The 9,676-nt window shown below is 35.8% G+C and overlaps 1 long non-coding RNA gene across 1 annotated transcript in view; it reads right to left on the bottom strand.

Annotated features, from left to right (window-relative positions):
* Positions 1 to 9,645, bottom strand: part of LOC108259798 (uncharacterized) — a 19,759-nt gene extending 10,114 nt beyond the window's left edge. The window contains exon 1 of the long non-coding RNA XR_001811004.3: positions 9,462 to 9,645. This is a non-coding gene — a long non-coding RNA (uncharacterized LOC108259798). The remainder of the gene's footprint in view (positions 1 to 9,461) is intronic.
* Positions 9,646 to 9,676: the final 31 nt, after the last annotated feature.

The raw sequence follows: 9,676 nt of genomic DNA, 5'->3' as shown, positions 1-9,676 counted from the left end.
TCATCATCTTCCTCATCATCATCTTCTTCTTCTTCTTCATCTTCATCACCATCATCATCTTCTTCTTCATCACCATCATCATCATCATCTTCATCATCTTCTTCATCACCATCAACATCTTCATCTTCTTCTTCATCACCATCAACATCTTCATCTTCTTCTTCATCACCATCATCATCATCTTCATCTTCTTCTTCTTTATCACCATCATGATCATCGTCATCATCTTAATCATCATCTTCATCACCATCAACATCATCTTCATCTTCTTCTTCATCACCATCAACATCATCGTCGTCGTCATCATCTTAATCATCATCTTCATCACCATCAACTTCATCATAGTCATCATCATCATCATCATCATCCTCTTCATCATCTTCATCATCATCATATTTTATTATCTTTATTTATTAACTATTATTAAGTGTCATTTAGCCAAGCATGTGCACGAGTGTGTGACCAAGTGTGTGTGTAAGTCTTGTGTGTGTGTGTGTGTGTGTGTGTGTGACCGAGTGTGTGTGTAAGTGTTGTGTGTTTCCAGTTTGATTGTTGCTCTGTAGAAAATAAATCTGTACATGGTGTTGCAGGACATGACGAGACCGCAGTGCACTCAGGAGGACGCGGAGGGGTTTAATGAAATTTGTTCAGGAGTTAGAGCGAGTGACTTCATTACCTTTCGCCTCAGGCTATGAATCCAGATGTTAAACATACATCAGATCTCTCCACTAAAATATCCGTGAAATAAAACACCTCCTGTTACAGGAAAATAATCACCGCTGTCGTGGAGTGACGTGGCCTGACAGTTGAGTATTTCCCAATAAGAGAGCCTCCTAAAGTGTTTTATTCCTCCTCCACTACAGAAATTCTAGCGTCAGTACTAACATTCGGAACAATGCGTCGTATTTTTATCCACTTATAGTTACGGGTAACGTTGTGGAACATCAGTGAAAGAGTTCCTTCACCACGCAACCGCTATTTACAACATTTCTCCTTCTTAAATAACACGTTATATATTTCATTCCATATTAGACTAGCTAGGGTTACACCAAAAAAGCTACTTCTTTTGATTGAGCCTCAGGTGGAACCCTTAAAGGTTCTCTAAAGACCCTTACACCAGAGAGTTTTCGTATGAGAAAAGGTTCCATGTAGAACTTCTTTTTAGAAGCTAAGAACCTGTAATTATCCAGCGAACCTTTTTTTGTACATAACTTAGAAAGCTAGCGAGCTCAACGCCGTCATTTGGACAGGTTCACGATGACGGGTCAGCTGGAACCGTGTTTCACACGACACCGCCTGAACATCCGCAGGAGACAGCTGGCGTTTTATTCGTTTATTTTCTTCTCATCGGTGGAGGTCCTGAAAGGACTTCCATCACGGCTGGCCGAGTATCACTCGTTCACTTGCCGACGCTTCTCGTCATCCCTAGAGATGGCACTGCACGCACCAGCATCTGGACTTGATTCGGATCGATTTATTTCGTCCGTGCTGACTGTTTGGAAACTCGAGACGTTCGGTGTCGATTTCGTACGGCTCAGGTTTCTACCTTCGTTTGTGCTTCGCAGCTGGAGACGTCGATTCGGATTATCTGTCTGTCGAACGCTACGGCTTAAACAGCTGCGAAAATAAGCACGGGATCGTCGTCTGCATGCGGTGCATTACTAAAGCTACAGTAATGCTACACTCCAACACTAAACCCTTCAACAGGCGTTAATGGAGTTTAGATCACAGAGCTTCTCAAATCTGATTTGGACAGAAGGTGTTGATTCATTTCCTATAACGGCTTTTCTGGCAGTAGCTCCTGTTTATATTAACACACTCAGTCTGGGACATTAGAACTGGTGCACAGCTACTGCGTTTGTTTTAATATAAAGTATATAAGAAAGAAAGAAAGAAAGAAAGGCAGAAAGAAAGAAAGAAAGAAAGAAAGAAACAAACAAACAAACAAAGAAAGAAAGAAAAAGAAAGTACTTATAGTTATTGTTTTTGTTAAAGTATATAAGAGAAAAAAAAAAGAAAGAAAAAGAAAAAAAATAGTATTTATAGTTATTTTTAAAAAAAAAAAAAAAAGTATATAAGAGAAGGAAAGAAAAAAGAAAAAGAAATAGTATGCATAATTATTTTTTTTAAAAGTATATAAGAGAAAAAAAAAGAAAAAGAAAGAAATAGTATGTATAGTTATTCTTTTTGTTAAATATAAAGTAAATAAGAGAAGGAAAGAAATAAAGAAAGAAAAAGAAAGAAATAGTATGTATAGTTATTCTTTTTGTTAAAGTATATAAGAGAAAAAAGAAAGAAAGAAAGAAAGAAAGAAAGAAAGAAAGAAAAAGAAAGAAATAGTATTTATAGTTATTCATTTTGTTAAATATAAAGTGTATAAGAGAAGGAAAGAAAAAAGAAAGAAAAAAGAAAGAAAGAAAGAAAGAAAGAAAGAAAGAAAGAAAGAAAGAAATAGTATTTATAGTTATTCTTTTTAAAAATATAAAGTATATAAGAGAAGGAAAGAAAAAAGAAAAAGAAACAGTATGCATAGTTATTCTTTTTTTAAAGTATATAAGAGAAAAAAGAAAGAAAAAGAAAAAGAAAGAAATAGTATTTATAGTTATTCTTTTTGTTAAATATAAAGTAAATAAGAGAAGGAAAGAAATAAAGAAAGAAAAAGAAAGAAATAGTATGTATAGTTATTCTTTTTGTTAAAGTATATAAGAGAAAAAAGAAAGAAAGAAAGAAAGAAAGAAAGAAAGAAAGAAAGAAAGAAGGAAAAAGAAAGAAATAGTATTTATGGTTATTGTTTTTGTTAAAGTATATAAGAGAAAGAAAAAAGAAAGAAAGAAAGAAAGAAAGAAAGAAAGAAAGAAAAAGAAAAAGTACTTATAGTTATTCTTTTTGTTAAAGTATATAAGAGAAAGAAAAAAGAAAGAAAAAGAAAGAAATAGTATTTATAGTTATTCATTTTGTTAAATATAAAGTGTATAAGAGAAGGAAAGAAAAAAGAAAGAAAGAAAGAAAGAAAGAAAGAAAGAAAGAAATAGTATTTATAGTTATTCTTTTTAAAAATATAAAGTATATAAGAGAAGGAAAGAAAAAAGAAAAAGAAACAGTATGCATAGTTATTCTTTTTTTAAAGTATATAAGAGAAAAAAGAAAGAAAAAGAAAAAGAAAGAAATAGTATTTATAGTTATTCTTTTTGTTAAATATAAAGTAAATAAGAGAAGGAAAGAAATAAAGAAAGAAAAAGAAAGAAATAGTATGTATAGTTATTCTTTTTGTTAAAGTATATAAGAGAAAAAAGAAACAAAGAAAGAAAGAAAGAAGGAAAAAGAAAGAAATAGTATTTATGGTTATTGTTTTTGTTAAAGTATATAAGAGAAAGAAAAAAGAAAGAAAAAGAAATAAATAGTATTTATAGTTATTCATTTTGTTAAATATAAAGTGTATAAGAGAAGGAAAAAGAAAGAAAGAAAGAAAGAAATAGTATGTATAGTTATTCTTTTTGTTAAAGTATATAAGAGAAAAAAGAAAGAAAGAAAGAAAGAAAGAAAGAAATAAAAAGAAAGAAAGAAAAAGAAAGAAATAGGATTTATGGTTATTCTTTTTTGTTAAAGTATATAAGAGAAAGAAAAAAGAAAGAAAGAAAAAGAAAGTCAGAAAGAAAAAAAGAAAAAGAGTATTTATAGTTATTCTTTTTGTTAAATATAAAGTATATAAGAGAAAGAAAGAAAGAAGACAGGTAGAAAGGATTATTCAGAATTATTCTTTATGTTAAACATAAAATACGTTAGTTTGTTCTGGTACATTCTAATATCTCCAGCTCATTCACAGGGACTTGTATGTCAGCTATTTACATAATCTAACCCCGAATAAACAGAAAAACATTACTTAAAGAAAAAACTGCAAACGTGAATCTTTCTCTAACTAGAAGTGTATGGAACAGTTTTGGAAGGAGTCTCCAGTGTCAGTGCTTTGTAACGGTCAGTAAACTTTCCGCCACAGGAAAGTCTTCAGTGCTTTGTTCTTTCCGGTTTCTTGGCAACACAACAAGCTGCCTTTTTATTCTTATTATTTATTATTATTTATTATTATTATTATTATTATTATTATTATTACTACTTCAAGAAAGAGAAAAAAGCTATAACGTAAGTGAGAACAAAAACAGGAACAGTAACGAACTTGTTTCGCAGATTTTCCACATCAAATGTAACTATAAATGGATAAAAAGCACGACATGTCGTTGATTGATAAATATAAAATCGTAGGAGGAATAACACACTTTGGAACATGCTGCTATAGGAAAATAATCAACTTCAGGGTGACAACTTTCACAGTAAGAGTGTTTAATTTCTCACACGGCGAGCCACTAAAACCGTGTTCTGATCCTCGGTGTGATCGTCTCTGAGCAAAAGGGCCGGCATCATCGCCCTGACAGGTAATTAGTGTAGACGTCTCGCAGCGGCGCCTCAGAAATAGCACAAGTGGGATTTCTTTGCTCTTGTTTCTGTCCCAGAATTCCTCACACTTAATAAATCATTATGGAAAAGGCCAGCGTGATACTAAAAACCGCAGCAGAAACGCCTGAGTGAATGTGACACAAACCACGAGTCAGCGTTTAGAATTCAGCACACGCTACAGGCTCAGGGTTTTTGGATTAGCCGCGCTGTGCTGTGGAGTTTGTCGAAACGAACCACTCCGGGATGTCCCTCAGAGCACAGATCCCCGTTTTGCTGAGTCACAGGCGTCCAAGGGATAGCAAGAATGTCGCTTAAATGGTCACAAGATTGTTAGCTAGCTTTGTAGCGAAGCTGGCTAATGGTTTAAATGATACGATATGATATTTAGTAATTAGCGATTTTGCTAGCAAACCTGGATCTTGGATCCAACCTGAATTTTTCCCCTACAAAATGGACATACTGTACCATTGGCGTCAATTAGCGTGCTAGTAAGCACGACAAGCTACTTAAGCACACTGCTGTAGCGTTAAGGATAATGTTAAGGAGTTATTTGAATAATGTTAACACAGTGTTGCATTTATATAGCTGGCTAGTTTAGATAATGATGCTAAACTATATTATATTGTTTAATTCCGTAGAGCATCGTGGCGTTTTTACGAGCACGCTAGATATTCTCTCATTAAATACGGTGCTATATGTATAAGTGAACATGAGATATATATACAGATAGTGTTATGAACTAGCTTGCAGGAACACTTGGCAAGCTACTTAACATCATGTAGCTACTGCTGTAGAGTTAACTAATTTAACTGGCTATTTATTAGCACAGCATTGCATTGTATTTAGATTGCCAGCTAACTTAAATGTTGCTAAGCTATCATTTTATCGTGTCGTTGATAGCTAGCCTACTCTACCTGGTAAAATAGTATCATACTCCCTATTCCCAAAAAAGGCCATGTATATTATGGGTATTCTGTTCCTGCTAGAATATATAATTTGCACACTAACTTTTTGTATTCTCTTCTAAGATTTTAAGTTACAAAATAGCAAAACAAAACTCCCCAATCATTATAGGTTACTGTACGTATATGGACGTTTTTTGACATACAGCTAGTGTTATTAACTAGCTCGCTAGTATGCTTGGGCACCAGATAGCTACTGTTTAGATGTACATTATCTCTCGCTAAACATGCTAATTAGATGGCTAATGTGGAAACAGCATTGTGTTTTGACATTTTAGGTAATGTTGCTAAACTATGCTAATTCTGTGTAATTGGTAGCTAGCCTGCCGGTTTCAAAAATAGTGTCATACTCCCTAAAAATCGAATGATAGTATATTATGCTTGTTTTGTTTCTGCTAGGGTATGTCGTTTGGACGTCAGCGTATCACGGTGCATTGTGGGATTTGGTGAGTATGCTGCCAACAAAACGGTGAACCTCCCAAAATAGTGTTCAGGTAATGTTAACGCTAGCTAAGCTAACTAGCAATCTCCCTCACGTCTCGCGTATCGCATTTAGATAGATGGCTAGTTCATCTAACGTAGCTAAAGTATATCATATTGTATCATTAAAATCCAAAATTAACACTAAGCAGCATGTTGAGCATCAAAAAAGAAAAGAAAATCAGCTGATCAAGTGTAGTTTAGCTCCACCCTCTTTTCATATTCTCACTCAGACTCAGTAATGCAAAATCCTCCTTTGCCTCCCTCTCTCTCTCTCTCTCTCTCATGCCGCAGGAGGTCCATTCCAGCGTCTCTTCAAAGCCCAGCAGTGATGAAACATTACACCCGTGTTTTGATTTACCCCTCCGGAGCAGATCAGCTTCTCCACCCACCGTAACATCTCTCCAAAGGCAACCCCGGATACCTGGAGTCATGCATCACACAGCGTATTAATCCAGGATCAGTTCTTGGCATTTCATATTCACTTCTTGAATGGTGAAGGGGATGTGATCCTAGATAAGCAGTCGTGCGAGGAAAGTGTGTGTGTAAGTGTGTGTGTCCAGTCTGTGCTCATAAAAAGAGCTGAGATTGGGCAAACAGGGCATTATTCAGCAGGCCAGCGGGACATCCTGTTTGATCCAGAATAAGAGGGAGGAAAAACATGTTTTTCTAGGGTACTTTCCTGGCTTTATCCATAGAAAGCACTACGCACACACACACACACGTGTATGCATACATCTATTTTTTAGCCATTTTTCAGACGGCTGATCTAGGTCATGAAGGTTTTGGAAATGACCTGATAAGCTGAATCAGATGTGCTAAACTCTGCAGTGCTGTGATGCGATCTACGCATTTTAATCGACAGGCTGTGATTCAGGCAGCGTAATTAAGTCCACCCCTTAAAGGAAAAAAACCCAGCCTGAACGACTTACATATTAATCTTTATAATCAACATGATGATTTATTTCATAATAATACTTCTGAGTTGACCTTTAAGTTTAAACTTCTTTCATCATCTCGTTTCACTTTGTTAGTACTTAAAAATAGTCAGAAAACGCTTTCCATTCCGGCTCACGATGCCATCCAGCTACCTGCTGATAGCACTGGAGGCAGTGGGATTTAACCCTTGCTTCATCTTTACCTAAAAACAGCGATGTTTTAGTCCTTTAGTCTGTCCAGCTCTCTCGCCTCCTCATCTGTACACTCTGCTCAAACAGATCAGCTTCCAAAGCTTCAGCTGTCATATTAATACCACCGTCAACACCATCGCGCTAGACATCTCGCAAACTGCTAACCAGCCAAGTACGTGAATTGCTAAACATATTTCGATATAATCGTATTTAATGTGTTTTGGGGTGGAATTTAACTTTAAACCGCAACCAGAAACCTGGGCCTAAATGACAGTTTAGCCCAATAAAGTCCTAAAACACAGTTTAGCCCTTAACCATTATCGTGAAGGGTGCCAATATTTTTAGCATTGAAGCATAAATGCTGCTCGGAAAATGCCATCTTATCTCGATAGCGCCATTCATGCGAATATGAATCACACAGTTTTTAAAAAAAGTAATAGTCATGTATTAGCTAGTCATGTATTAGCTAGCCATGTATTAGCTAGCCATGTATTAGCTAGTCATGTATTAGCTAGCCATGTATTAGCTAGCCATGTATTAGCTAGTCATGTATTAGCTAGCCATGTATTAGCTAGTCATGTATTAGCTAGTCATGTATTAGCTAGCCATGTATTAGCTAGTCATATATTAGCTAGCCATATATTAGCTAGCCATATAGTTGCTAGCTAATATATGTCGCTGGTAGCTGAGTGAAATGAAAACAAGAACGACATGTTGAAGGATTAATACAAACATCCTTGTTCTTGCTTTTCATATTCTATGTTTTCAATGTCAAAACCTGGGGAAAGAGGGTGCAGGACTGAACTCGTGTATGTGTCGGTCCGCTCTACACTGCCATTCTGTGAATGCTAATAAAAGGAGCCGAGAGCGGACAGTCTGAGCATTATTCAACAGATCAGCAGGAAGTCGTGTTTGAGTCAGATAAAGGAGCTTTGCCTGTGACAGAGAGAGAGAGAGAGAGAGAGAGAGAGAGAGAGAGAGAGAGAGAGAGAACATGTATTCTGGGCTGCTTGCCTATGCCTGCTAACCTAACACAGTACAAAGATAAACACATGCACGTCCTATGTTCTTTAAACGCCATTTCACTGGCGCAACCACGTTAGCAATGCTACTTAGCTAAACTCTCCAACTTGCACAACAATATTTAATAATACTTAAAAATCCTCTCATTATAGCCAGATAGCTAACTAAAGTAGTAAAGATTATGAATATTTATAAACAGTACTGAAAATCCTCTCAGAAAATCTGTCGTTCGCTCGTGTTAGCCAACTAGCTAACCTACTGAAAGTAGTGTAGATTATGAACATTTTTGAACAGTATTAAAATCCTGTGTTAAAATGTGATTTTCAGCTAGATAACTTAAGTAGTAAAGATGATAAACATTTATAAACAGAACTAAAATTCCCCAAATACTTAGGTTAGCTCATGCTAGTCAGCTAGATTTTATAAACAGGTCTGAGATTCCTCTCAGAAAGCTTGTCAAGTTAGCTCATGCTAGTCAGCTAGCTTGTTAGCTTAAGTGATAAATTTGTGAACATTTATTAATTTTTTTTTTTTTTTTAAAGGACTGAGATTGCCCTCAGAAAGCCTGTCATGTTAGCTCATGTTCTCCAGCTTGTTATCTTAAGTAGTAAACATTATGAACATTTATAAACAAGACTGAGATTCCTCTCAGAAAGCTTGTTAAGGTAGTCAGCTAGCTTGTTAGCTTAAGTAATAAATTTATGAACATTTAATAGATAAAAAAAAAAGGATTGAGATTCTTCTCAGAAAGTTTGTCAAGTTAGCTCATGTTAACCAGCTAGCTAAACTAATTAGTAAAAATACAGTTTAACCTGAATGAAAATCCTCTCAGAAAGCCTGTCAGATTATCTTGCGTTAGCTAAACGGCTAGCATTCACAGCGCTCGATAATGTTATAAAAGAATACGAATGTGACGTCTCTCAGGTGAGCACGTTTTTAGCAACGGTGGCGAGGAAAAACTCCCCGAGATGATATGAGGAAGAAACCTTGAGAGAACCGGACTTGGAATGGAACCTGTCCTCATCTGGGTGACACCGGATAGTGCGATTATAAATAAATCCCTTCTATAAATGTGCTAATACTACATGCTCAAATAGTGCAGTTGTGTAACCAGGAAGTTCTTTACAGTTAAATGTGTCTTTGGTGTTTAAAGTTATAATGTAATAAAGTTAATAAGGCCCTGGGAAAATGAGTCCTGGTTACATAAAACCTTCGGAAAAGTTTACTTAATGTGTGTTAGCAAAAATATTGAACCGAGGAACACAGGACCCTGGGAACATAGGAATGTCCCTGTGCTGAGACGAGCATTTCTCCATTTCATTTAAGCCTGTCCTTCTTCATAACATGTGGAAGTTGTTCAGGTTTTAACAGCGATGCTGTAATGGAAGTTGGCGATTTTGTGCATTTAATTACTTACTTGGTCCGTAAAAGTAAAACCTTATGTGCTGCCTCCACTTGCGATCGATAAACACGAAAGTAGAATAGAGTAGTGTTTTACTGTATATCCAGCTTTCCTGAACATGTTAAGGTTAACTGGATGAAGTTCCCAATCCTGGTCCTGGAGAACGCACTGTCATGCACATTTGAGTGTTTTCCCTACATTAACACACACACACACACACACACACACAC

Source organism: Ictalurus punctatus, chromosome 28, assembly GCF_001660625.3.
Source record: "Ictalurus punctatus breed USDA103 chromosome 28, Coco_2.0, whole genome shotgun sequence".
Classification (NCBI taxonomy): domain Eukaryota; kingdom Metazoa; phylum Chordata; class Actinopteri; order Siluriformes; family Ictaluridae; genus Ictalurus; species Ictalurus punctatus.
This window is presented reverse-complemented; position numbering and strand designations above follow the sequence as displayed.